The 25,918-nt window shown below is 42.6% G+C and overlaps 1 long non-coding RNA gene across 4 annotated transcripts in view; it reads left to right on the forward strand.

The window, feature by feature from the left end:
* LOC140205174 (uncharacterized) overlaps window positions 1–25,918 on the forward strand; it is a 182,480-nt gene that overhangs the window by 129,445 nt on the left and 27,117 nt on the right. The window lies entirely within an intron of this gene.

The raw sequence follows: 25,918 nt of genomic DNA on the forward strand, positions 1-25,918 counted from the left end.
GGGAATGAGAGAGAATGAAGTTAAAAAAGAAAGAGACAGTGTGAGTGGGAGAAGAAAGAGAGAGTGAGACCACGTTAAATGTTGATCTGAGATTAAGTGCTGTGGAGTGCTGAAGAATGAGTGATTTCTACAGGGAAGAATAATAAATGGACATGGTAATCATTAGTGTTTTATATTGGCAAAGTCAGCTGTGCCAATGGGAGGACTGTAGAGAAGTCACAGATACTGGTGCAGGGAATTATGTATTTGACAATGAACAATTTATGTTGGAGTAAGGATCTAAAAATGTGGTGGCAAAAAGCATCCAGCTGGCTGATAGTGAAATGGAAATAAATCAAAATCAACCACCAGCATGATGGAGGCACGAATGGATGTCAAAATAGATAAGGTCAATATAAAGTCATATGATTTTGATATAACCAGAAAAGAAAAACCTGGTGGAGGCTCCACATCCTGCAGATCAAAATACTTGGTTATATGAAAATAAAGGGGAGTAGCAGGGTGACAGCAGCATTGGAATATCTGGTTCGTGTCAATGTGAGAACACGGCTGCAGTACCTGAAACAACTTTACAGTATGTGTCTTTTGCCTCTTTATCCTCGAAACTGAGATTGTGATTAGAGTCCTTGGCAAGGATGCTTTTCACTCAAATGCTGGAGGATCTGAGGCTAGATTCGAGGCATGGAATAAAACTAGATTGAGAACTGAGCACAAAACAGAATGCTAGATGTTATCTCTGGTTGGGCTTACAACTGAGCTCCATTCAGTTGTTCTTTAAATGCTCAATTCTTGGCCCCCAAAATGTGATTGCCAATTACAGGGACCATCTTGAATCTTTCAAGGGTATCCATATTCTGGAGAGTTAGAGGCCTAAACCCCGGAAGCTGGTGTGGTCGGGTGTGTGTTGTGACAGGACCCCCTCCCCTACGGCTGACTTCTGATGGCCCTGGAAGCTCGGAGAGACGGTGATGGTAGTCATGGATGAGACCTGGATTCAAAATGTCCCTCTCAGTAACCCAGCACCATTCCTTGGGTCCGAATCCTTCCCAGTCCATGAGGAACTGCTGAACACCCTGAACAGTTTGTGAATCCAAAGTACTTCTCATGGTGAAGACCTGTTCCCCATCAACAAACCTGGATGGTGGTGGGACTAAAGGGCTGATGTTTACGAGTTTTAATTTGGAAATATGGAAAGTGGGATTGATCTAGAGGGTCTTGAGGAACTACAAGGTCTAAGCCACCAGGTTTACATTCCTGAGAATCTTAAAGGATCTAGTGAACTTGGGCGCCAATTTCCTAGGCTCCACTCAGAGAGGTAAATCCTGAGTCAACAACCAGACCCATTGCCCAGGCTGAAAAACTGGTCCCTGTCTTATTTGCTGTTCGCCTTTATTTCAGCCTTACAAGCAGAAGCTAGCAAAATGTCCCTTGCCCTAATCCATTTCTCCTTGCAACGTCGACAAGCTCTTCCGCTGCAAGAACCCCAGCCTCGGTCTCCTGCTCAGGGAGAGTGAGAGAGTGATGGAAAATACCCAAAATGGCATTCAAAAGGGGATATCCTGTGTGCCGAGTGCCATAAAGTGTTGTTGGCAACCTCTGCCCACATCAAGTGGTCACACAACTCATCCAACCTTTCAGAGGCCAGGCATCTGAGAGGGTTCGTTCCAAGTCTTGGTTCATCTGGTAATTGGACTGTGGGTGAAACCCAGAGGAAAGACTGGTTGTTACCCCAAACAGCTTGCAGAACGCCCTCCAAAAACATGACATGAATTGCGGACCGTGATATGACACAATGTTCACTGGAAAACCATGGATCCTGAAGACCTGATGCGGGACGATTTTGGCTGACTCTGCTGCAGATGGTAGTCAGTCTAAGGCGATGAATTTGCAGGCCCTCGAGAAACAATGTACAATTACCATGACGACAGTCTTCCCTTTGGAAGGAGGAAACCCATGACAAATTTCATGGAGCTGTGCGCCCATGATCTGTCCAGAACAGGTAGAGGGTGGAGGAGCCCTTGAGGTTGAGTGCAGGGTTCCTTGTTCCGGGCGCACACCTTGCATGCCTGCACGTATTGACGCACCTCCCTCACCATTCCAAGCCACCAATATCTTCTTGTAATGAACTCGAAGGTCCTGGCAATCCCTGGGTGAGTGGTCATTCTCAATGCATGTCCCCATTGAAGAACCTAAGATCGGATGGAACTAGGAATGAACAGCCAACCTGGAGGGCCGTTCTGAGGAATCTCCCCTTGAGCCTGAGGCTTGTGAACTAGTGTGTCGATTCCCCAAACTGGGAAAAAATTTCAGTAGGCTGCTCCTCTTTTGGGTTCGTTGAACTGACAGAACAAGGCATCCAGTTTCTGGTTCTATGACCCTGGTTGATAGGTCAGGATGGAATTAAAGCAGTTAAAGAAAAGACATCACCTGGCCTGCCTGCAATTCACTCTCAGCCCCCTCAAGCTAATGACGCCATTCCTCCAGAGCTAACTTGACCACAAGCAGTTTCGATTTCCATTGTCGTAGTTCACCTCTGTTGGAGACAGTCATCTGGAAAAGAACACACACGGGTGCAGTTTATTGTCCGAAGGTGCCCGTTGAGATAATGCTGCATCCACTTTGATGTCTGAGGCATCCACCTCCATGATGAAGGGAAGATCCGGGTTAGATCCAACCAAAATGGGTGTTGTCATAAACTGTTGTTTGAGTTCTGGGAAAGCAGCCCAGCCTTTGAGAAAATTAGGATGTCATTCAAGTAGACAAAGGCGTAGTTATGGAGAGCATCCCAGAGCGCATCGCTTCTAAAGGCCTGGAAGGTATGACCTTATGCAAACCAGATTGTACACACTCCACAAGTCTAGCTTTGAGAATACACTTGCCCCTTGGGGATTCTCAAAGGCAGTGTTTATGAGAAGAAGAAGGTAATGATTCTTGACCATTATGCGATTCATCCCTCTATAATCAATACATGGCTGCAGGCTGCCATCCTTTTATGTATGAAGAAGAAGCCAGCACCAGCTGGAGAGGTGGAGGGCCAAATGAATCCCAGGGCAAGAGCCTCCTTTATATACCTCTCCATAGCCATTCTCTCCAGTCCCGAGAGTACATGTAATCAACCTTGCAGAGGACAAGTACCAGGCAGTAGATCTATAGCACAGTGGTGCGGTGGAAGAGTCGAGGCCTTTCCCTAGCTGAAGACCTCTTCCAAATTCTTGTAGATGGAAGGGATTTCTACTGGCTTGAGTGTTGCTATTACCCCCGAACCTTGCTCTGAGGATGACTCCTGAGGCTCCTTAGGTAGCAGGGGTGATTCAGCAGACCCCACAGGTTCACAAGAGTCTTTAATGAAAACAGAGGCTAAGTCACAGTCCTAATCCTCGTCCATCTCCTCAGACATCGGCAACAAGGTGCGACAGATGGTCTTTGTGCTTCTGGAACTAGGCTGTTTTGGAGCCTTCACTTAGATGGGAGCTGGCAACTGGCTTAGCGGCTGGAGTTCCAGACTGCTTGGGCACCTCCTTGGTTTGCTCCTGAACTGGAGATCTAGTTCCAACGCACCCCTGACTGGACAGGGTTGGGACTCACACGGGCCTTTAGACTGGAGCTGGCTGGTCTGCTCTTGAAGGCAGGTCTAGGTTCCCTGAAGGCTTCAGGTTACCCTGAACAGAAGTCTGCCCCCTCATCGGCTGCTGGTCTCGGGAGAGTCTGGGGGTCGGAACACCATGTCAAAAACATACCTTCTTGCAGCGACTGGACCATGCAATGATCCTCTCTTCCTTCCAGTTCACAGGAGGGTTATTGTGGGACAGCCAAGGGTGCCCAAGGATCAGGGGTATATGAGGAGACTCAATGATTATAGAAACTAATGTTCTCTGCATGATCGTCTGTCCTCATCCACAAGACCATTGTCTGCCTGGAACCAAGTGGACAGCCGTCCAAGACAGTTGCAGGCATGGGCTGACTCAACTCCTGCAGTGGTATGTTGAGCCGACATGCAGTCCCCAAGTCCAGGAAATTTCCAGCTCCCCCCGAGAGCCCAAAAACGCATTCACCTCTCGTCGGTTTTTACCCCAGGAGATCTCCGCCCTCAGCATGACACCAAAATCTGTGAGGTTGTGGGTAGTGGTTGCTATCATCACAGTCCTCCCAACACCAGACGGTCCTGATAGTTCTCTCAACGGCTGCAGCTTTGGATCTTCAACCTGCAGATGACCTGCTTCCCCACAGTAATAGCAGCAACCCTGGCTTCAACTCCAGAACCACTCATTGGCGGAGATTCTTATGTGGCCAATTTGCAAGGGCTCGACAGGATCCTGAGCAGGAGGTCACGGTCTGAGACTGGGGGTGGAACTGTGATGCACTGAGACCGGCCTTGGGCTAACCCTCTTTGACCTCTTGATGAATGGATTGGTCAATCAAACCTCTAAGTCCTCTGCTGGTTATCCCAAGGCGAGGGCATCCGTCAGTTCATCTCAGAGTCCGTGGTGGTGTAGAGTGGTCAAGGCCTCCCCGTTCCAGCCACTGTCTTGGGCCAAGGTCTGAAACTTGATAGCATAGTCGGCCGCTGACCGTTTGCCCTGTCAAATCATCGTCAGACTGTCCAAGGCTCAGCTGGCTCTGGCAGGGTGATGGAACACCTTCCTCACCTTCGAATCCGATCAAACCTTCAACCTTCGTTCCCAATGTGCAGTGGCCCGGGCCAGGAGAGAGGTAATGAAGGCCACCTTTCCGCACTCCAAAGGGAACCGGGATGGCTGGAGTTGGAAAACTAATGAGCATTAAATGAGGAAGCTGCGGCAAGAGCCTGGGTCACCGTTGAATCTCTCTGGGTTTGGAAGATGCTCTGCAGAGCAACTGACAGACTCCCCTAAGTGTCTTTGACTTCCTCCTTGAAAATGTTGACAAAAGGCTTCCTGGAGGTTGTGCATCTCCAGGCTCTGTCTGCGAAGCTTCTTGCTGTGGCTTGTCACGGTGGATGAAAGACTCTGAGGCCCTGCTGGGTCCAAACTCGTATGGTGATGAGAGTCCTTGACAAGGATGGTTTGGCCACAAATGCTGGAGTATCCGAGGCTACGATTAAGACACAGAATAAAACTGGATCGAGAACTGTGCACAAAACAAAACGCTAGACGACATCTCTGATTGGGCTCATGATTGAGCAATGAGCATTGGGCTTCGTCCAGGTGCTCCTTAAATTATCAATTCTTGGCACCCAAAATATGGCTGCCAATTAGCAGGACAGTCCTGAATTTTTTAAGGGTGCCGCGCCAGCTATCTATATTCCGGAAGTTAGAGCATCTAAACCCCAGAAGATGGCATGGCTGGGTGCATGTTATAACAGAGATACACAGACAATTTTGAAATACTTTGTACCAGGGACAATATTGAACAAGTTAAACTCTGATAATTGAGGACCAGGTGGCTAGAATGATTACGAGAACCAGCATGAATTTGAAAGTATCAAACAAGTACTTATATGAAAAAGGAGTTGAATTATAGATATATAATTGGCTATAAAATAAATTGCCCTTCATCCCTTAATTAACCACTGGGTAAAGAAGAGGCAAGTTGAGGGCAGCATGGTAGTGTAGCAGTTCATGTAACGCTATTACAGCACAAGCAACCTGCGTTCAATTCTGCTGCTGTTTGTATGCTCTCCCCGTGACCATATGGGCTTCCCTGTGTCCACATGCTGTGGTTCTTCCCACATTCCAAAGACATACAGATGGATGTAATTGTGTGGTGCAAGATTGGTAGGCCAGAAGGGCCTGTTACCAATATTCCCTGTAAGGTGTGCATGCATACATCTTTTGCTACTAGCACACAAAAGAATGTAAATCCTAAGAACTTTTTACAGGGGCACAATTGGGAGCATCCTGACTGGCTGCATCGCTGCCTGGTATGGGAACTGTACCTCCCTTAATCGCAGGACTCTGCGGACAGCCCAGTGCATCTGTAGTTGTGAACTTCCCATGATTCAGGACATTTACAAAGTCAGGTGTAAGAAAAGGGCCCGAAGGATCATTGGGGACCTGAGTCACCCCAACCACAAACTGTTCCAGCTGCTGCCGTCCAGGAAATAGTACCGCAGCATAAAAGTCCAACAGGCTCTGGGACAGCTCCTTCCACCAGGCAATCAGACTGATTAACTCATGCTGATTTTACATTGACCTATTTATTATAAAATACTATAATTGCACATTGCACATTTAGATGGAGACGTAACATAAAGATATTTACTCCTCATGTATGTGAAGGATGTAAGAAATAAAGATTTGGGAACAGCTTCTTTCCAACTGTGATAAGACTGCTGAACGGATCCTGACCCGGATCTGGGCCGTACCCTCCAAATATCCGGACCTGCCTCTCGGTTTTTTTGCACTACCTTACTCTCCCTGTTCTATTTTCTATTTATGATTTATAATTTAAATTTTTAATATTTACTATTGATTTCTAATCCTGGGAGCGCGAAGCACAGAATCAAATATCGCTGTGATGATTGTATACTCTAGTATCAATTGTTCGGCGACAATAAAGTAAAGTAAAGTGAAGTAAAGTCAATTCAATTCAAAACTCCGTACAAAAGGTTATCACCCTCTACCTCATTGGCATGTTCAGTATATTTCACAGTCGTACACAAACACATTTCCTTTTCCAGACTCTGTCGACAATGTGGAGTTTGTGATGATTTGTCTGTAGATTTTAGAACTGGCTTATGTATACTGTTTTTATTGAAGAAATTATTGATTCACTGTGTTGAATTCCAAGGAAGCAAAGGGCATGAAGTGCAAAAGAACTGCTCGTTCATTTAAGGCGGAGTGGCTTAATGACCATTTCAAACAACTTTAATAATGTGAGAAGGGTGATATTGTTACATGCAAACACGAGGAATTCTGCAGATGCTGGAAATTCAAGCAACACACATCAAAGTTGCTGATGAACACAGCAGGCCAGGCAGCATCTCTAGGAAGAGGTACAGTCGACGTTTCAGGCTGAGACCCTTCGTCAGGACTAACTGAAAGAAGAGCTAGTAAGAGATTTGAAAGTGGGAGGGGGAGGGGGAGATCCAAAGTGATAGGAGAAGACAGGAGGGGGAGGGATGGAGCCAAGAGCTGGATAATTGATTGGCAAAAGGGATACGAGAGGATCATGGGACAGGAGGCCTAGGGAGAAAGAAAAGGGGGGGAACCCCAGAGGATGAGCAAGGGGTATAGTGAGAAGGACAGAGGGAGAAAAAGGAGATAGAGAAAAAGAATGTGTGTATACAAATAAATAACGGATGGGGTATGAGGGGAAGGTGGGGCATTAGTGGAAGTTTGAGAAGTCAATGTTAGCCCTTACACTTCCTCCCTTACCACCATTCAGGACCCCAGACAGTCCTTCCAGGTGAGGTGACACTTCACCTGTGAGTTGGCTGGGGTGATATACTGCGTCTGGTGCTCCTGATGTGGCCTTCTATATATTGGTGAGACCCGACGCAGACTGGGAGATCGTTTCACTGAACATCTATGCTCTGTCTGCCAGAGAATGCAGGATCTCCCAGTGGCCACACATTTTAATTCCACATCCAATTCCCATTCTGATATGTCTATCCACGGCCTCCTCTACTGTAAAGATGAAGCCATACTCAGGTTGGAGGAACAACACCTTATATTCCGTCTGGGTAGCCTCCAGCCTGATGGCATGAACATTGACTTCTCAAACTTCTGCTAATGCCCCACCTCCCCCTCGTACCCCATCTGTTATTTATTTATATACACACATTCTTTCTCTCTCTCTCCTTTTTCTCCCTCTGTCCCTCTCACTATACCCCTTGCCCATCCTCTGGGTTTCCCTCCCTCCCCCTTTTCTTTCTCCCTGGGCTTCCTGTTCCATGATCCTCTCATATCCATTTTGCCAATCAACTGTCCAGCTCTTGGCTCCATCCCTCCCCCCGCCCCCCCCGTCTTCTTCTATCATCTTGGATCTCCCCCTCCCCCTCCCACTTTCAAATCTCTTACTAGCTCTTCTTTCAGTTAGTCCTGACGAAGGGTCTCGGCCCAAAACTTCGACTGTACCTCTTCCTAGAGATGCTGCCTGGCCTGCTGCGTTCACCAGCAACTTTGATGTGTATTGTTACATGCTGTCATTTGGTATATGAGAAGTAAGACTCACTGTTGTGCATTATTTTATTTCTTTTAAACAACAAACTGGACTTGGCAGTTTACTATCGTTAAGATAGCTTCAGGTTTACTTCCAATCAAAAATTCAGTGCATAAATGTTGTCACTGGGCAAAAATTGCACAGCATAAGATTTTTGCATACACTGATCTTTACAAGTTAGAGGGAAGATTGCCTGTTACCATGCTGTAGCTGCCTGTCTCTTTTTCATCTCACCTCCAGTTTCTAATAAGACCTGCCACAAAATGTAACTTGTTGGTCTTCTACATCTGTTGTCACCTCTTTCTATGGATTTGATTTCATTTCTTTTACCAACAGAGCCACCCCAACCCCTCTGCCTGTCCTTTCAATACAATGTGTATCCATGGATGATAAGCTCCCAACTATGACCTTCTTTCAGCCATGTCTCAGTAATGCCCAGAACGTCATACCTGCCCATCTCTAACTGTGCTACAAGATCATCCGCCTGATTCCATATTCTGCTTGCGTTTGAATATAACACCTTCGATCCTGTATTCATCACTGATCTTGCTCCAATGTTACATTTCAACTTAACCCACAGACTGCAGCTTTGCTCTATCATCTGCCCATCCTTCCTCACAATCTCACTATATGCTGCATTGACTTGTCTACCAACTGCTCCATCCTCAGCCCTATTACTCTGGTTCCCATACCCCTTCCAAATTAGTTTAAACCCTCCCCAACAGCTTCAGCAACATTGCTCGCAAGGATATTGGACCCCTCTGGTTCAGGTGCAAGCCATCCTTTTTTTACAGGCCATACCTTTCCCAGAAAAGATCCCAATGATCTAGAAATCTGAAACCATGCCCCCTGCACCAATTCCTTAGCCACACATTTATCTACGTTATTACATTATCACATTCATCCTATTCTTACCCTCATTGGTGTATGGCATGGGCAACAATCCAGAGATTACTACCCTAGAGGTCCTGCTTTTCAGCTTTCTACCTAATTCCCTGTATTCTCTCCTCAGGACCTCTTCCCTTTTCCTGCCTATGTCATTGGTAACAAAGTGTACCACAGTGTCTATTTGCTCACCCTCCCCCCTTATAATGGTGTGGACCCAAACTGAGACATCCCTGACCTTGGCACCTGGGAGCCATGTTCCCTCTAATTTGAAGTGACCGGTGTGTGCAAAAATCTTGTGCTGTGCAATTTTTTGCCCAGTGACAGCAACATGTGTATACTGAATAATTTCTTCAATAAAGCAGTATAAACATGCCAGTTCTAAAATCTGCAGACAAATCATTGCAAACTCCTTGTGTCAACGCTGTTGGCATCACAAACCAGAAAAGGAAATGTGATTGTGTATTATCATGAAATATACTTAACATGCCAACGAGGTAGAGGGTGACAACCTTTTGTGCGCAGTTTAAATTCCTTTGTGTGCTAGTAGCAAAAGATGTGTGCGTGCACACACGCGCAGACCTTAGAGGGAACATTGCCTGGGAGGCTACAAACCATCCAGGTGTCTCTATCACATCCACAGAATCTCGTCTCTATTCCTATCACTACTTCAGTCCTTCTCACTTCTCTTCTCTTCTGAGCCACAGCACCAGACTCAGTTACAGAGATCTGGTCACTGCAGCTCCCCCCGATAGGTCAACCCCTCTATGATGTCTGAAGAGCTATACTTATTAATGAGGGGAATAGACACAGAGGTGTTCCACACTGGCTGCCTATTTCCTATCCCTCTTCTATCAGTCTCCCCGCCAGCTGCCTCCTGCAGCTTAGGGATGACTACCTCCCTGAGTCTCCTCATTCTCCAGTTTGAGCCGAAGGTCAATGAGTTGCTCCAGTTCTAAGGAGCCGCAGCTCAGTGCACTTCATGCAGGGAGACTGGAGGTATCCCAGAATTCCCACATGTCGCACAGATAACATACCATTAACCTAGACCCATTCTCACCCCACTAACAGACAAAATATAGAGAAAAAATGCTAAAATCCTACTTAGAGCTTCTGCATCTTCTTGCCTGTTGAGCTGAGTCTGAGGAGAGAGAAACAGTCAGACAGACAGAGAGGGAGAAAGAGAGAGACAGGCAGACAGACAGAGAAGGAGAAAGAAAGAGAGAGAGACACACACACACAGAGACAGGGAGAAAGAGAGACAGAGAGAGAGAGGGAGAAAGAGAGAGAGAGAGGGAGAAAGAGACAGAGAGGGAGAGAAGAGAGAGAGGAGATGGGGGAGAGAGAGAAAGAGAGACAGGCAGAGAGGGAGAAACAGAGAGAGAGAGAGAAGAGACAGAGAGAGAGACGGAGGGAGAAAGAGAGAGAGTCACAGAGAGAGAGGGGGGAGAGAGAGACAGAGAGGGAGAGAGAGGGGGGAGAAAGAGAAAGAGAGAGAGACAGAGAGATAAGAGACAGAGAGAGAGAGAGGGAGAAAGAGAGAGAGTCACAGAGAGAGAAGGGGGAGAGAGAGAGACAGAGAGAGAGAGGGGGGGAGAAAGAGAGAGAGAGAGGGTGAGAAGGGGAGAAAGAGAGAGAGAGAGAGAAAGGGGGAGAAAGAGAGAGCGAGACAGAGAGGGGGAGAGAGAGATAGAGAGAGAGAGAGACAGTATGGAATCAGGCCCTTCAGCCTTCCGACTCCGTACTTATCATAATTTGTTCTTTCCACTTTCTCCTCTCACCCTCCATACTGTAGCAACCACCTACATGGTAGGAACAGGATGCCTTGGCCAATTAGCTTACCAGTTCACACGTGATTAGGATGTGGGAGGTAACAGAGCACTTGGGACACCTACACTGCCACTGGGAGTGTGCAGGCAGCACTGGAGGGTGGAATTGATCCCAGAATTCTGGTGAGGCAGCAGCCCCTGTGCTGCTATACTGTGAGTGCTGGTCTAAACTGGTTACTGCCTAGACCAGCATATAACTGGCAGACTGTGAGTTCTCCCCACTTCTCTTAGGAAGTGTGGTGTATGGCATGGTAGAATTATGCAAACCCTGAACTAATTGCAGTTCAAGTCCCATTTACAGATTGCCACACCTTAGAAAGAAAGCTTTGGACCAGGAGAGAGTTCAATCTGATTCACTGTATGCTGTCAAGAGTGAAAGTATATTCAGTGGCCACTTTATTAGGTACACCTGTACACCTGCTTATTAATCAGTCACTCATATGGCAGCAACTCAATGCATAAAAGCTTGCAGACATGGCCAAGAGAATCAATTGTTGTTCAGATCAAACATCAGAATGGGGAAGGAATGTGATCTAAGTGACTTCCACTGTGGAATGATTGTCGGTGCATATGGTGTGGTTTGAGCATCTCAGAAACTGCTGACCTCCTGCACAACAGTCTTTAGAGTTTACAGAGAATGGTGTGAATGGCAGTTCTGTGGGTGGAAACTCCTTGTTAGTGAGAGAGGTTATAGGAGAATGGCCATACTGGTTCAAGGTGACAGGAAAGTGGCAATAGTGCAAATAATCACGCATTACAACAGTGGTGTGGAGAAGAGCTTCACTGAACGAGTAACAGGTTGAACCTGTGCGCATGCAGCCGGTCACAGTTGCTCCACAGTTTCTTACTTTTAAACTTTTTAACTTAGTAATTTGTTGTATTTTTTTTCTCACGGTAACACGTTGAAGCTGCACCCTCTCTAACATGCTGGTGGAGAGAGTTTTACTTGTTTTTTTAGCGCTGGAATTAGTTACATTCGGACACGTCTTGTTAGCGTGGCAGCAGGATGGCTGCATTGTGTATTCCAGGGACCAATTGATTGCGCTCATGCCCGCCGGTTTAGCGAACAGGGCAGCGGGCATACCAGCTGAAATCTGGAGGAAAACACACAGAGGATGCAGAGGGGGATCAAAAAGGCGAGGGAAGAGGACCAGGTCGAGACAACAGAGGCTTTTGGAGAAGGGAAGTTATAAGCCTTGTCTCCCCTCTCTTATCATGGGAAATGTGAGATGGCTGGGGAATAAAATGGACGAACTGACTGCGCTTGTCAGGAGTCAGAGAACAGTTCGGGAGCGCAGTGTCATGTGCTTCACTGCGACGTGGCTGCATGAGGACATACCCGATCAAAACGTTTCCATAGAGGGCTTCCAGACCGTGCGAGCTGACCGGAATTGCACTGAGAGCGGTAAGCATAAAGGAGGGGGGCTGGCGGTTCTGGTAAATAACAGATGGTGCAATCCTGGGCATATTACGATGTCTGTAGCCCGGATATTGAACTTTTTGCTGTTGGACTCCGGCCATATTATTTGCCAAGAGAAATCTCACGTGCAATTGTGGTTATTGTGTACATCCCTCTCTCTGCCAACCCGACATCGGCGTGTACAGCATTTACACCGTCATAGCCAGATTACAAACCCCGCACCAGAGTGCCCTCATTACCATCTCGGGTGACTTCAACCAGTTTACCATGGCTAGAACACTGCCCAACTTCACGCAGTATGTCAGCTGTACAACCAGGAGGGAGAGGACTCTGGATTTGATGCACGCTAACGTTAAGGATGCATACAGCTCCTCTCCCCTCCCCCCACTGGGAAGGTCAGATCACAACCTGGTGCATCTAAAACCCTGCTATGTGCCTCTGGTGAAGAGTAAACCTGCAAACTCGAGGACAGTGAGAAAATGGTCGGAGGAGGCTTATGAGGTGCTCCAAGGTTGTTTTGAGGTGACAGACTGGCAGGCACTCTGTGAGCCACATGGAAAGGATATTGATGGGCTCACAGAGTGCATCACTGATTACATCAACTTCTGTGTGGACTGCAGTGTTCCGACAAGAACTGTCCTTTGTTATTCAAATAACAAGCCATGGGTGACAAAGGACATTAAGGACATCCTGAACACTAAAAAAAGGGTGCTTAGAGATGGAAATAGGGAGGAGCTGAGGGCGATACAGAGGGACCTGAAAGCCAGGATCAGGGAGGCTAAAGACAGGTACAGGAGGAAGCTTGAGTGGAAACTCCAGCAGAACAACATGAGAGAGGTCTGGAGGGGAATGAGGACCATCACTGGGTTCCGGCAAACTAGCAACAGAGGAGGGGAAGGCAGTGTGTACAGGGCCAATGAACTTAACCTGTTCTTTAACAGATTTGACAGTGTAGCCCCTGCCCATCCCACACATGAGCCATCTGTTGTCGGCCCCCAACCAACACATATTCCACTCTCCCCTCCTACCCCTCCTCACAGTCCGCCACCCTGCCCTCATGACTATACCGCTTCCCCACACGAAACCACCACGGTGGGCTTCACAGCTGAACAGGTGAGAAGACAGCTGAAACATCTCAACCCAAGCAATGCTGCAGGACCGGATGGTGTCAGTACCAGGGTGCTCAAAGCCGGTGCCCCTCAGCTATGTGGAGTACTTGGCTATGTATTCAACCTGAGCCTGAGGCTCCAGAGGGTTTCTGTACTGTGGAAGACGTCCTGCCTCATCCCCGTGCCGAAGACGCCGCACCCTAGCAGCCTCAATGACTACAGACCGGTGGCATTGACCTCCCACACCATGAAGACCCTGGAGAGACTTGTTCTGGAGCTGCTCCGGCCTATGGTCAGGCCACACTTAGATCCCCTCCAGTTCGCCTACCAGCCCCGACTAAGAGTTAAGGATGCCATTGTCTACCTGCTGAACCGTGTCTACGCCCACCTGGACAAGCCAGCGAGCACTGTGAGGGTCATGTTTTTTTACTTTTCCAGTGCGTTCAACACCATCCGCCCTGCTCTGCTGGGGGAGAAGCTGACAGTGATGCAGGTGGATGCTTCCCTGGTATCATGGATTCTTGATTACCTGACTGACAGACCACATTCCGTGTGCTTGCAACACTGTGTGTCCGACAGAGTGATCAGCAGCACTGGGACTCCACAGGGGACTGTCTTGTCTCCCTTTCTCTTCACCATTTATACCTTGGACTTCAACTACCGCACAGAGTCTTGTCATCTTCAGAAGTTTTCTGATGACTCGCCATAGTTGGATGCATCAGCAAGGGAGATGAGGCTGAGTACAGGGCTACAGTAGGAAACTTTGTCACATGGTGTGAGCAGAATTATCTGCAGCTTAATGTGAAAAAGACTAAGGAGCTGGTGGTAGACCTGAGGAGAGCTAAGGTACCAGTGACCCCTGTTTCCATCCAGGGGGTCAGTGTGGACATGGTGGAGGATTACAAGATACGAATTGACAATAAACTGGACTGGTCAAAGAACACTAAGGCTGTCTACAAGAAGGGTCAGAGCCGTCTCTATTTCCTGAGGAGACTGACGTCCTTTAACATCTGCCGGACGATGCTGAGGATGTTCTGCGAGTCTGTGGTGGCCAGTGCTATCATGTTTGCTGTTGTGTGCTGGGGCAGCAGGCTGAGGGTGGCAGACACCAACAGAATCAACAAACTCATTCATAAGCCAGTGATGTTGTGGGGATGGAATTGGACTCTCTCACGGTGGTGTCTGAAAAGAAGATGTTGTCTAAGTTGCATGCCATCTTTGACAAAGTCTCCCATCCACTACATAATGTACTGGGTGGGCACAGGAGTACATTCAGCCAGTGACTCATCCCACCGAGATGCAACACTGAACGTCATAGGAAGTCATTCCTGCCTGTGGCCATCAAACTTTACAACTCCCTTGGAGGGTCAGACATCCTGAGCCAATAGGCTGGTCCTGGACTTATTTCATAATTTACTGGCATAATTTACATATTACTATTTAACTATTTATGGTTCTATTACTAGTTATTATTTATGGTGCAACTGTAAAGAAAACCAATTTCCCCCGGGATTAATAAAGTATGACTATGACTATAGCAGCAGAAGCCCAGAAACATGCACTCGTTGGTTGCACTATTAGGTATAGGACATACCCAATAAAGTGGCCTCTGAGGGTATAAGGGAAGATTTCAAAAAGAAGCTTGTAAGGAGTTGGGAGAAACTGCTGAAAGGCAGAGGAAGTGTTGCTCTCTGAATACCTGAAAATCTGAAAAGAAAGACAAGTAGACAGCCAAGTGGGTTAGAGAGGAAAATTGGCCTTGACAGCTGAAAGCACAATAATTCAGTGAAAGCCTGGAACTCAGTGGTGTGCTACTTCAATTCAAGCATGAACAAGCAGCTAGACTTATGGAGCATAGATATCCTGAGGGTGTGGTGGGGAAGAGGAACCCACAGGACAAAGCAAAACAATGGAAGCATTGATTAAAAAAAAGTAGTAAGAATTTCAAAATTGAGGTATTGTGTAATTAACATTCACTGGTAGTGAACAGGAAGTGTTGAGATCACTCAGGTCAAATAACATCTGGGAAAGAGGAAACAGAATTAACATTTCAGATCAACAATTCTTTGGCAGAACTGGGAAAGAGCTTCTGATTTTATTTAAAATTTCCAGCAACTTTTTTCATACAAGTGTTCAAGATAGAATTTATGGGTAACATGACAGCTTAAGGGAATCAAATTTCTGTCTACATATTAATATCAAATATCTGACTATGTCATATTGTCAAAATTAGCAGCAATACTGCAAACACTAACCCCTTCAAGGCCAGTTTCTGGGAAGAACATTTGAACAAGTGTGTCTCCATTTAATTATTAATTACATTTATTTACATTGTTCTGTATGATCATGCTAATAAATTCTAAATAAAATTATCTAATGTTACATAAAAAGTCAAGAACACTTACGCAAAAATTAAAGACAATTCTGCACAACTGCTCAGCAATCAACCATGGCTGAGCCAATATTATAAAGCAAGTACTTGTCTGTTAAACAAAATAATTAACCATGTATCGAGATAATGTAACAGGAAAGAGTAGAAATTAATATTGCTATTTCCATTTCTTAAAATGCCGGCTATATTCTATCAAATCAAAACATGCAAATAAATTAAAGCTTTATGTAAATGCTAGCATTTATCATTATAAAGGGTTCACTGAAGTATACTTATCTTCTACTTTTGATTCAGATTTATTTTCCTCATGTACATTGAAACATAAGGCAAGTGTCATTACGCATTCAGGTGCCAATGTTGCATGCCCACAATGTTCACAAGAAGAGCACAAGCTGCAGCAACAACAGTAATAACAAAACAATAGCAAGTCAAGCCACTTCCCCACCCTCTTACCCCTCCTATCCGTCCTATCCATCCACTCTCTCTCTCTCTCTCTCACACACACACACACACACACTCATGACTCCAATCTCAGGGCATGCTGCCACCAGGCCTCCAGTCCTTGGTCCTGGACACTCAGACTCACAGACATCGGGCCTCCGATCTCCAGTCTTTCCCAGACTTACAGACATTACGCTTCTGACCTCCGGACAAGCAACCGGTCAAAGGTCAAAGGCTTTGACCTTTGGGCCTCTACCTCTACCCCTAGATTCACTGATCTCTAGACCTTGTCCTTCATCTTCATCCTCTGGACTTCACCGACCTCTGGGTATCAAGACTGCAATAAAAATAATTTAAAATTCATTCCTTGTTCTTTCTTGATTCAGCAGCAAGAGGTATCCAAAGTGAATTTATTATCAAAGTACAAAAATGTCACCATAGACAACACTGAGATTCATTTTCTTGCAGGCATACTCAATAAATCCAATAACTATAATAGAATGAATGAAAGAAACAAATTCTAAGGTATTATTTCATTTTATTTACAATGACCTGTTTTGCATATAACATCTTTAACGATTTAACTTTTATATTGCCATATGTGATAATGTCTATTTAAAATGTCTTCTGTTTGACTCAATAATCATGCACATCAAAATTACCATGTACCTAACATTGTTACTCCTATATAAGGTTGTGCAAAGTTGTTTTTGAAGGAACATTAGGGCCTTCAGGTGATGAGGGAGTAAGAATAGACACAGTAAGAAGTCTGTATATTATGGGTGGGATTCTTAAACAAGAGAACTAGGGTCTCAAGTGGAAATTTTATGTAAAAATCTTTTGGATGTTTACTATTACCCACATCGTCCCATAGTTTGCTAGCTTCATGGGGAAAGGAATGAAGTGCTTTTCAGTGGCACATCTCATATTCTTCTAGGTCACACTCCAGTATAAACTCCAATCTCTGGTTCTGCCTGTGCAGGGTTTGTGCAGGATACTCTTCTTGTGGCTACATTGCTCTCTTCTGGTTATTCTAATCTTAGCCCAAATGTGGGATGGCAAGTTACTTGGCTATTGTAAATTGTCCTCAGTGTGTTAGTGAGCGATAGAGTCCAATCAGAATAAAATGGGATTAGTATTAATGGATGATCAATGGTCGGTACAGACTTAATGGTCCAAACTGTCAGTTTCTATGCTGTATGACTCTATAATCTATGATTTTGTAAGTATTAGTGAACTGAAGACTGAATTACGTGGCAAAAGAGGCTCAGCTGGGAGACATGGCAACAATGCCAATAACCTTTTGGGGTGGCACAGCAGTGGAGCGATTTGTGTAACACTATCACAGCATTCATTTTGCCACTATGTGTAAGGACTTTACATGTTCTTCCTGTGACCTCAAGTGCTTGTTCTTTTCTTTCTTTCTTTTCAAATCTTTTTATTGTATATATAGGAAAAATAACATGAGTACATCAAAGTAACAACACTTACAATGCCTCAAAAAAAACCATCATCTTAAAGATTGAAAACAAAATTTTGTGATAACAAAAAAACCTACTGAACAGAAAAGTGAGAAAAAAAAGAGAACCCATTAGGTGTACAACCCCGGAGCCATGCGTCATACAAAAAGCTTCTAAAAATAAACATCAAACCGCCAGCAAGAAAAGAAAATATACTAAAAGAATTTACAATTAGGTCGTGGAAAAATTATATCAATTAACTCAAATGATAATAATGAGCAAATGACCCCCATCTTTTCTCAAAATCAAATAAAGGTTCAAAGGTTCGACTTCTAATTTTCTCCAAACTAAGACATAGCATCACTTGAGAGAACCAATGTGACAAAGTGGGAGCTGATGTATCCTTCCACTTCAACAAAATGGCCCTCCTAGCTATCAATGTAACAAATGCAATAACATGTTGGTCAGACACAGAAATACCATGAATATTTTGAGGAACTATTCCAAAAAGCACAGTTAATTTATTAGGTTGTAAATTAATTTTAAGTGCTTTAGAAATTGTTGCGAAAACCGACTTCCAGAACTGTTCCAATATAGAACACGACCAAAACATATGTGTCAGTGTAGCTATCTCAGTTTTCCATCTATCACAATGACTATCAACATTAGGAAAGATTTTAGAAAGTCTCTCCTTTGTCAAATGATAATGATGTACAATTTTAAATTAAATCAATGAATGGCTGGCACAAATTGAAGAAGAGTTAACCAACTTCAATATCCTCATCCAATCCTCCGTCATAAAAGTCAAATTAAGTTCCTTTTCCAAATCTTGTTTAACCTTAGACAAAGGACGCTTATCCCATTGTAATAGTAAATTATAAATTCTTCCAATAGAACCCTTAATCAAAGGATTCATACTCATAATAGCATCTAACAGGTCAGCCTCCAATATGTAAGAGAAATTACTTAAATATTTTTGTAAAAAGTGTCTAACTTGAAGGTATTGCAGAAAGTGTGAGTATGAAAGAGAATATTTCTCAATTAATTGTTCAAAGGACATCAATCTATCTTTTTTAAATAAATCCAAGAAAGAATTAATACCTTTATTTTTCCAAAGTAGAAAAATTGTATCACTCAAAGAAGGCTTAAAAAAGTAATTTTGGTAAATTAAGCTACAAAGTTTAAATTTTTTAAGATTAAAAAAATTGCAGAATTGGAGCCAAATTTGTAAAGAATACTTAATCACAGGATATAAGTTTAAATTAACAACTTTACCTAATTGCATAGGTAAAGGAGCCCCCAATAACGAGGTTAAATAAAACTGTTGTAGAACTTTTAGTTCCAGGTCTACCCAAATTGGCCAATCACTCTTATCAACCCAGTATAACCAAAAAGACATATATCGCAGATTAACAGCCCAATAATACATTCTAAAATTAGGCAAAACAAGACCTCCATCCTTTTTCAATTTTTGTAAATGACATTTACTAATTCTTGGTCTTTTATTATTCCAAATAAAAGATAAAATAATAGAATCAATCCGATCAAAAAGCTTCCTAGTCAAAAAAACAGGAATATTCTGAAATAAATATAAAAATTTCAGTAGAATCATCATTTTAACTATATGAATATGACCAACAAGTGAAAATGTAAGTGGACTCCATCTACTAAATAAATACTTCAAAGAATCTACTAAGGGAACAAAATTAGCTTTATAAAGATCCTTATATTTTTTAGTAATTACAATACCTAAATATCTAAAAGAGTCTGAAACTTTAAAAGGAGTATTATCATATATAGAAACATCATTTAAAGGAAACAATTCACTTTTACTAAAAAGTGAATATCCTGAAAAACCCCCGAATTCCTTAAATAATTTTAACAGGACAAGAATGGATTCATCAGGATTAGATATATAAACCAATAAATCATCAGCATAAAGAGAGACCTTATGCATGGTCTCATTCACAAATATCCCATGGATATTTTTAGCCTCACGAAGAGCAATAGCAAGGTGTTCTAATATTAAATTAAACAACAAAGGACTTAATGGACAGCCCTGCCTTGTCCCCCGTGAAAGCTGAAAAAAAGGAGACCTACAATTGTTAGTAACAACAGTAGCAATAGGGGCTTTATATATCATTTTAATCCAATTATTAAAATTAACACCAAAGCCAAATTTCTCTAAAACATTGAATAAATATTTCCATTCGACTCGGCCGAACGCTTTTTCAGCATCCAAAGGTACAACACATTGTGGAATTTTAGAAGAGGATGAATATATAATGTTAAGTAGTCTCTGAACATTTGAAAAGGAATAGCGATCCTTTATAAAGCCTGTTTGATCTTTACAAATAATTTTACCCAAAATATTTTCCAACCGATTGGCCATTATCTTTGACAAGATCTTAGCGTCAACATTCAGTAATGAAATAGGTGTGTATGAAGCCCAGTCAGTAGGATCTTTATCTTTTTTAAGAATTAAAGAAATAGAGGCCTCATAAAAAGTAGAGGGTAAGTCACCTTTCACAAAAGAATCCTTAAACATTTCCAACATATACGGAGAGAGCAACTTTCCAAATTTTTCATAAAATTCTACAGGATAGCCATCAAGTCCTGGGGACTTAGCAGATTGCATTGAAAAAATAGCTTTATGAATTTCGGCTTCAGTAATTTGAGCATCGAGAATCTTTGATCCTCAGCCGAGATTTTAGGAAAAACAACCTTTTGTAAAAAGGCATTCATTTTAGAGGAATCTAACAGACATTGAGATTTATATAGCTCAGCATGAAAGTCTTGAAAAATCTTATTAATTTCCTCATATTCCTGAGCTAAGGTACCATCTTTCCTACAAATTTTCATGATTTGCCTTTTGGCTGCAGCCATTTTTAATTGAGATGCAAGCAGTTCATTATTTTTATCTCCAGACATATAAAATTGGCTCTTTAACTTAAGCAAATAACCTTCAATGGGATGAGTTAATAACAGGTTATATTGTGATTGAAATTCCACCCTTTGTTTAAATAAATCAGTATTGGGGGAAATTGCATAAATATTATCTAAATCTTTAATTTGTTTTGAAATTCTATCTAATTCTGCTTTAGTTTGTTTTTTAAGTTTAGCTGAATAAGAAATAATCTGACCGCATAAAAATGCTTTAAATGTATCCCATATAACTAATTTAGACATACCCCCTATATCATTAAAAAGAAAAAATTCCTTTATCTGGGTTTCAATGAAAGTGACAAAGTCAGAGTTTTGCAATAATGTCTGAGACATAGGCCAGGTAGGCGGGCAAGAGTGACATCATCAAATTCAAAAGACAAACTCAGAGGCGCATGATCAGATATAGCAATAGCGCCGTATTCGCAGGTTTTAACACTAGGCAAGAAGCGGGGATCGATTATAATACAATCGATCCTCAAATTTTTTATAAACATATAAGAAGAAAGGATATTCTCTATTGTCGGGATGAAGATACCTCCACAAATCAATCAACCCAAAATCAATCAAAAAGGAATTAATAAATGACGCGGATCGATTTGGAAGTCGCTGATTGGTTGAGCTCTTATCAATCATAGGATTTAAACAACAATTAAAATCCCCACCCATTCTGAACATATATTCATTTAAGTCAAGCAGTAAAGCAAATACCTTTTTAAAAAAAGAAGGAACATCTAAGTTAGGACTATACAAATTAACCAAAACAACTTTTCTATTATAGATTGTTCCTTTAGCAATTAAAAATCTACCATTAGAATCTGATTCAATATCCTCTTGAATAAATATATTAGGTTTAATGAAAATAGACACGCCTTTTGTTTTACTCTGAGAAGTAGAGTGGAATTGCAAACCATTCCACCATCTAAAAAATCTATTTTGAACTCCCGCCCTGATATGTGTCTCTTGAGCAAAAATTATATCAGGTTGGAATCGGTTAATAATTTTAAAAGTCTTCTTTCATTTAATAGGATGATTCCAACCACATACATTCCAACTTATTATTTTAATCCGTTTGAACAGCATACTATAAGTTCATTCTACTTTATACATGCACAAAGCACATACCAATGCAGGATGATCAAAGATGGCGGTGATGAAGAATACAACCAAATAAAAAACACGCATGCTCCGGAACCAACCAATGGGAAAAAACTAACTCTAAACCAACCCACCCACACCCGGAAACCCAAAAAAGGCAGGCGATCTACGATAGAATTCAAAGCTGCTGACTGCTCTGTCTGTGTTTTCTTTCCCTCCCCCCATTTAGTAAAAAAGTAGAGTGACCTTGTGAAAAAGACAATAAAGTCTCAGGAAAAAAAGGTATTTACATTCCATCAACTGATAAACAAGAAAGAACCAAAATAGTTATCTCTTAGAGAGAAAAACCAGCGCCATATTTAAGTTTAATATTAATTCCCTAAAAAAGCTTTAAATTCAATTATAAAATGTTATAATAGAACAGAAAAATATATAAAAAGCCCTATTAGTAGGAAAAACTACCAATTAGCTACGAAGTATTAAATTAAAGGAACAAATCGCCTTATCTTCTTCCCTCAGTCATAAAATGTCCAGAGATCATTCGAGCAGAGATACTTAATCCATAAATCTTTCCAAAGGAAAACCAATAATATGCAATAAGGAACAACTCACTGTGTTCTTTAATTAGTCTGTCGATGAAATATGCAAGTGACTTCATAAATCTTCTTTCCAAAATGCGAATAATATACAAATAGCTAAACAGCCTTTCAGGTGGATCATTCAACAGCGGTGTCAGTAACAGTGGCAGGCAAAGCCTGAACAAAATCTAGTACAGCTTTTGGATGAAAAAAAGTATGACGAGGAGAATTAGGAGGGAAAATTTTAAGTCTTGTCGGATACCTCAGAGACATGAAAAGATTCTTATCATATGCTTGTTTCATTATCAGGGCAAATTTTGATCTTTGTTCCATTATCTCTCTTGGATAATCTTCATAGAAGCGGAGATCAGATTCCATAAATCTAAAAACTCTCTGTTTTCTTGCCTGTCGTATTATTTGATCTTTAATTTTAAAGTGATCAAAGCAAACCAGAACAGATCTTGGTTTACTAGAGTCCTTCGATTTTGAGATAAACGCCCTGTGTGCCCTTTGTATAGCAGGCGGCTGGCTTTGATAGAATGGTAGGAAATAAAGTGTGGAAAAGCTTACCAAAGTAAGCTGTTAGATCTCCATCTTCAGCTCCTTCCTGCAGCCCAACAATTCTTATAATCCTTTGTCGAGACCTAGTTTCCAGGTCTATAATCTTATTTTGCTATCTTTCCAAACGAGTTGTAGCTTCAGACAGCTTTTGCTTAGTTATCTTCAATTCCTCTTCGTGTGAAATAACTTGAGTTTCCAGGTCTTTAAGTTTTCCCAGAAATGACTTCATTTCATTACTATTCTTTTCCAGTTGGTCTTTAATTGATCCATTCTGATCCTTAATTGAATTCAGTGTCCGAACGATATCTTCAGCCCACGATGGCATTTCGTCAGATCTTTCCTTTTGCACCTTTCCTTTCCCATTACCTTTATCACTAGGTTCAGATAAATTCTTCCCACTTCTTGTAGACATAGACATACTGATCACCCTCAAGAATCAACAAGTAAAAATTTTAAATTCAAAGCTTAAACTAGGGGGAAAGAAAGAAAACTAAGAGCAGCAGAAAAGTACTGCTACTCCATTGGCAGACAGGGGCGGTCCCCGTGTTTGTTCTTAGTGTCCAGTTTCCTCCCTCATTCTAAACACATACAGTTTAGTCGGTCAGCAGTCACCTGGGTGTCTTTGGGTGACGTGGGTTATGGGTTGGAAGGGCCTGATACTGTGCTATATCTCTAAATAAACAAAGACAACTAATATCTATTAATTCAGTGAAACCTGAGTGTTGCTACGCCAATTATACAGCACATTTAATTTCAAGTAATTGCTCCTCAGGTGTTTGGTGCAGAAAGTGCTTTCTATTTCCTAAGGACATGAAACAACTATATACACATTCAAAGGACTCTGTGGTTCCAAACCATGGGTGGACGGATTTTGAAAATGAGAGGTAGGACTCTCCCAAAACTCACGGCCTGTGAAACAATGTTTAGAATATACTCTGTTGCTGAAAGGAAATTTCACTGTACAGATGACAGGAAGATTAATCTTGTGAATGTGGATGCAGTACTGTTTGATATCACAGGGGAGTCTAGGACCAGAGAGCACAGCCTCAGAATAGAGGGATGTCCCTTTAGAACAGAAATGAGGATGAAATTCTTTGGCCAGAGGATGGTGAATCGGTGGAATTCATTGCTACATATAGATGTGGAGGCCAAGTTATTGGTATACTTAAAGTGAAGGTTTACAGGTTCTTGATTAGCAAGGGTGTCAATGGTTATGGGGAGAAGGCAGGAGAATGCAGTTCAGAGGGATAATAAATCTGCTAGGTGGAATGGCAGAGTAGACTTGATGGGCTGAATGGCCTGATTTTGTTCCTACATCTTATGGTCAAATTTTGTTCAGTAATAAATTTTTAGCTCACTTTAGGATCTCTTCTTTCAAAGTTTGTGTGTTGTCTTTAGGTAAGATAAAACAACCATGTAAAGAGAAAAGTATGGGACTGAAGACAGTGTTTATGTTCAAAGTTCAAAGTAAATTTATTATCAAAGAATCAGAATCAGAATCGGGTTTATTATCACCAGCATGTGACATGAAATTTGTTAACTTAGTAGCAGCAGTTCAATGCAATACATAATATAGAAGAAAATAAAATAATAATAATAATAAATAAGTAAATCTTATTCAGTGTACTTTATACAGTATACATATATTGAATAGATTAAAAATCGTGCAAAAACTAGAAATACTATATATTTTTTAAAAAGTGATGTAGTGTCCAAGGGTTCAATGTCCATTTAGGAATCGGATGGCAGAGGGGAAGAAGCTGTTACTGAATCACTGAGTATGTGCCTTCAGGCTTCTGTACCTCCTACCTGATGGTAACAGTGAGAAAAGGCATGACCTGGGTGCTGGAGGTCCTTAACAATGGACACTTCCTTTCTGAGACACCACTCCCTGAAGATGTCCTGGGTACTTTGTAGGCTAGTACCCAAGATGGAGCTGACTAGATTTACAACCTTCTGCAGCTTCTTTTGGTCCTGTGCAGTAGCCCCTCCCCCCATACCAGACAGTGATGCAGCCTGTCAGAATGCTCTCCACGGTACATCTATAGAAGTTTTTGAGTGTATTTGTTGAAATACCAAATCTCTCCAAACTCCTAATAAAGTATAGCCACTGTCTTGCCATCTTTATAACTGCATCAGTCTATTGGGACCAGGTTAGATCCTCAGAGATCTTGACACCCAGGAAATTGAAACTGCTCACTCTCTCCACTTCTGATCCCTCTATGAGGATTGGTATGTGTTCCTTCGTCTTACCCATTCTGGAAGTCCACAATCAGCTCTTTCGTCTTACTGACGTTGAGTGCCAGGTCATTGCTGCGGCACAACTCCACTGGTTGTCATATCTCATCACTCCTGTACACCCTCTCGTCACCACCTGAGATTCAACCAATAATGGTTGTATTGTCAGCAAACTTATAGATGATATTTGAGCTGTGCCTAGCCACACAATCATGGGTATATAGAGAGTAGAGCAGTGGGCTAAGCACACACCCCTGAGGTGCACCAGTGCTAGTCGTCAGCAAGCAGGAAATGTTATCACCAATCCGCATATATTGTGGTTTTCCGATTAGGAAGTCGAGAATCCAATTGCAGAGGGAGGTACAGAGGCCCAGGTTCTGCAACTTCTCAATCAGGTTTGCGGGAAAGATGGTATTAAATGCTGATCTATAGTCGATGAACAGCATCCTGACATAGGTGTTTGTATTGCCCAGGTGGTCTAAAGCCATGAGTAGAGCCATTGAGATTGTACCTGCCATTGACCTATTGTGGCGATAGGCAAATTGCAATGGGTCCAGGTCCTTGCTGAGGCAGGAGTTCAGTCTAGTCATGCCCAACCTCTCAAAGCATTTCATTACTGTAGATGTGAGTGCTACCGGGTGATAGTCATTAAAGCAACTCACGTTATTCTTCTTAGGCACTGGTATAATTGTTGCCTTTTTGAAGCAAGTGGGAACTTCCGCCCAGAATAGTGAGAGGTTGAAAATGTCCTTGAATACTCCCACCAGTTGGTTGGCACAGGTTTTAAGAGCCTTACCAGGTACTCCATCAGGACCTTCCACC

Source organism: Mobula birostris, chromosome 11, assembly GCF_030028105.1.
Source record: "Mobula birostris isolate sMobBir1 chromosome 11, sMobBir1.hap1, whole genome shotgun sequence".
Lineage (NCBI taxonomy): Eukaryota > Metazoa > Chordata > Chondrichthyes > Myliobatiformes > Myliobatidae > Mobula > Mobula birostris.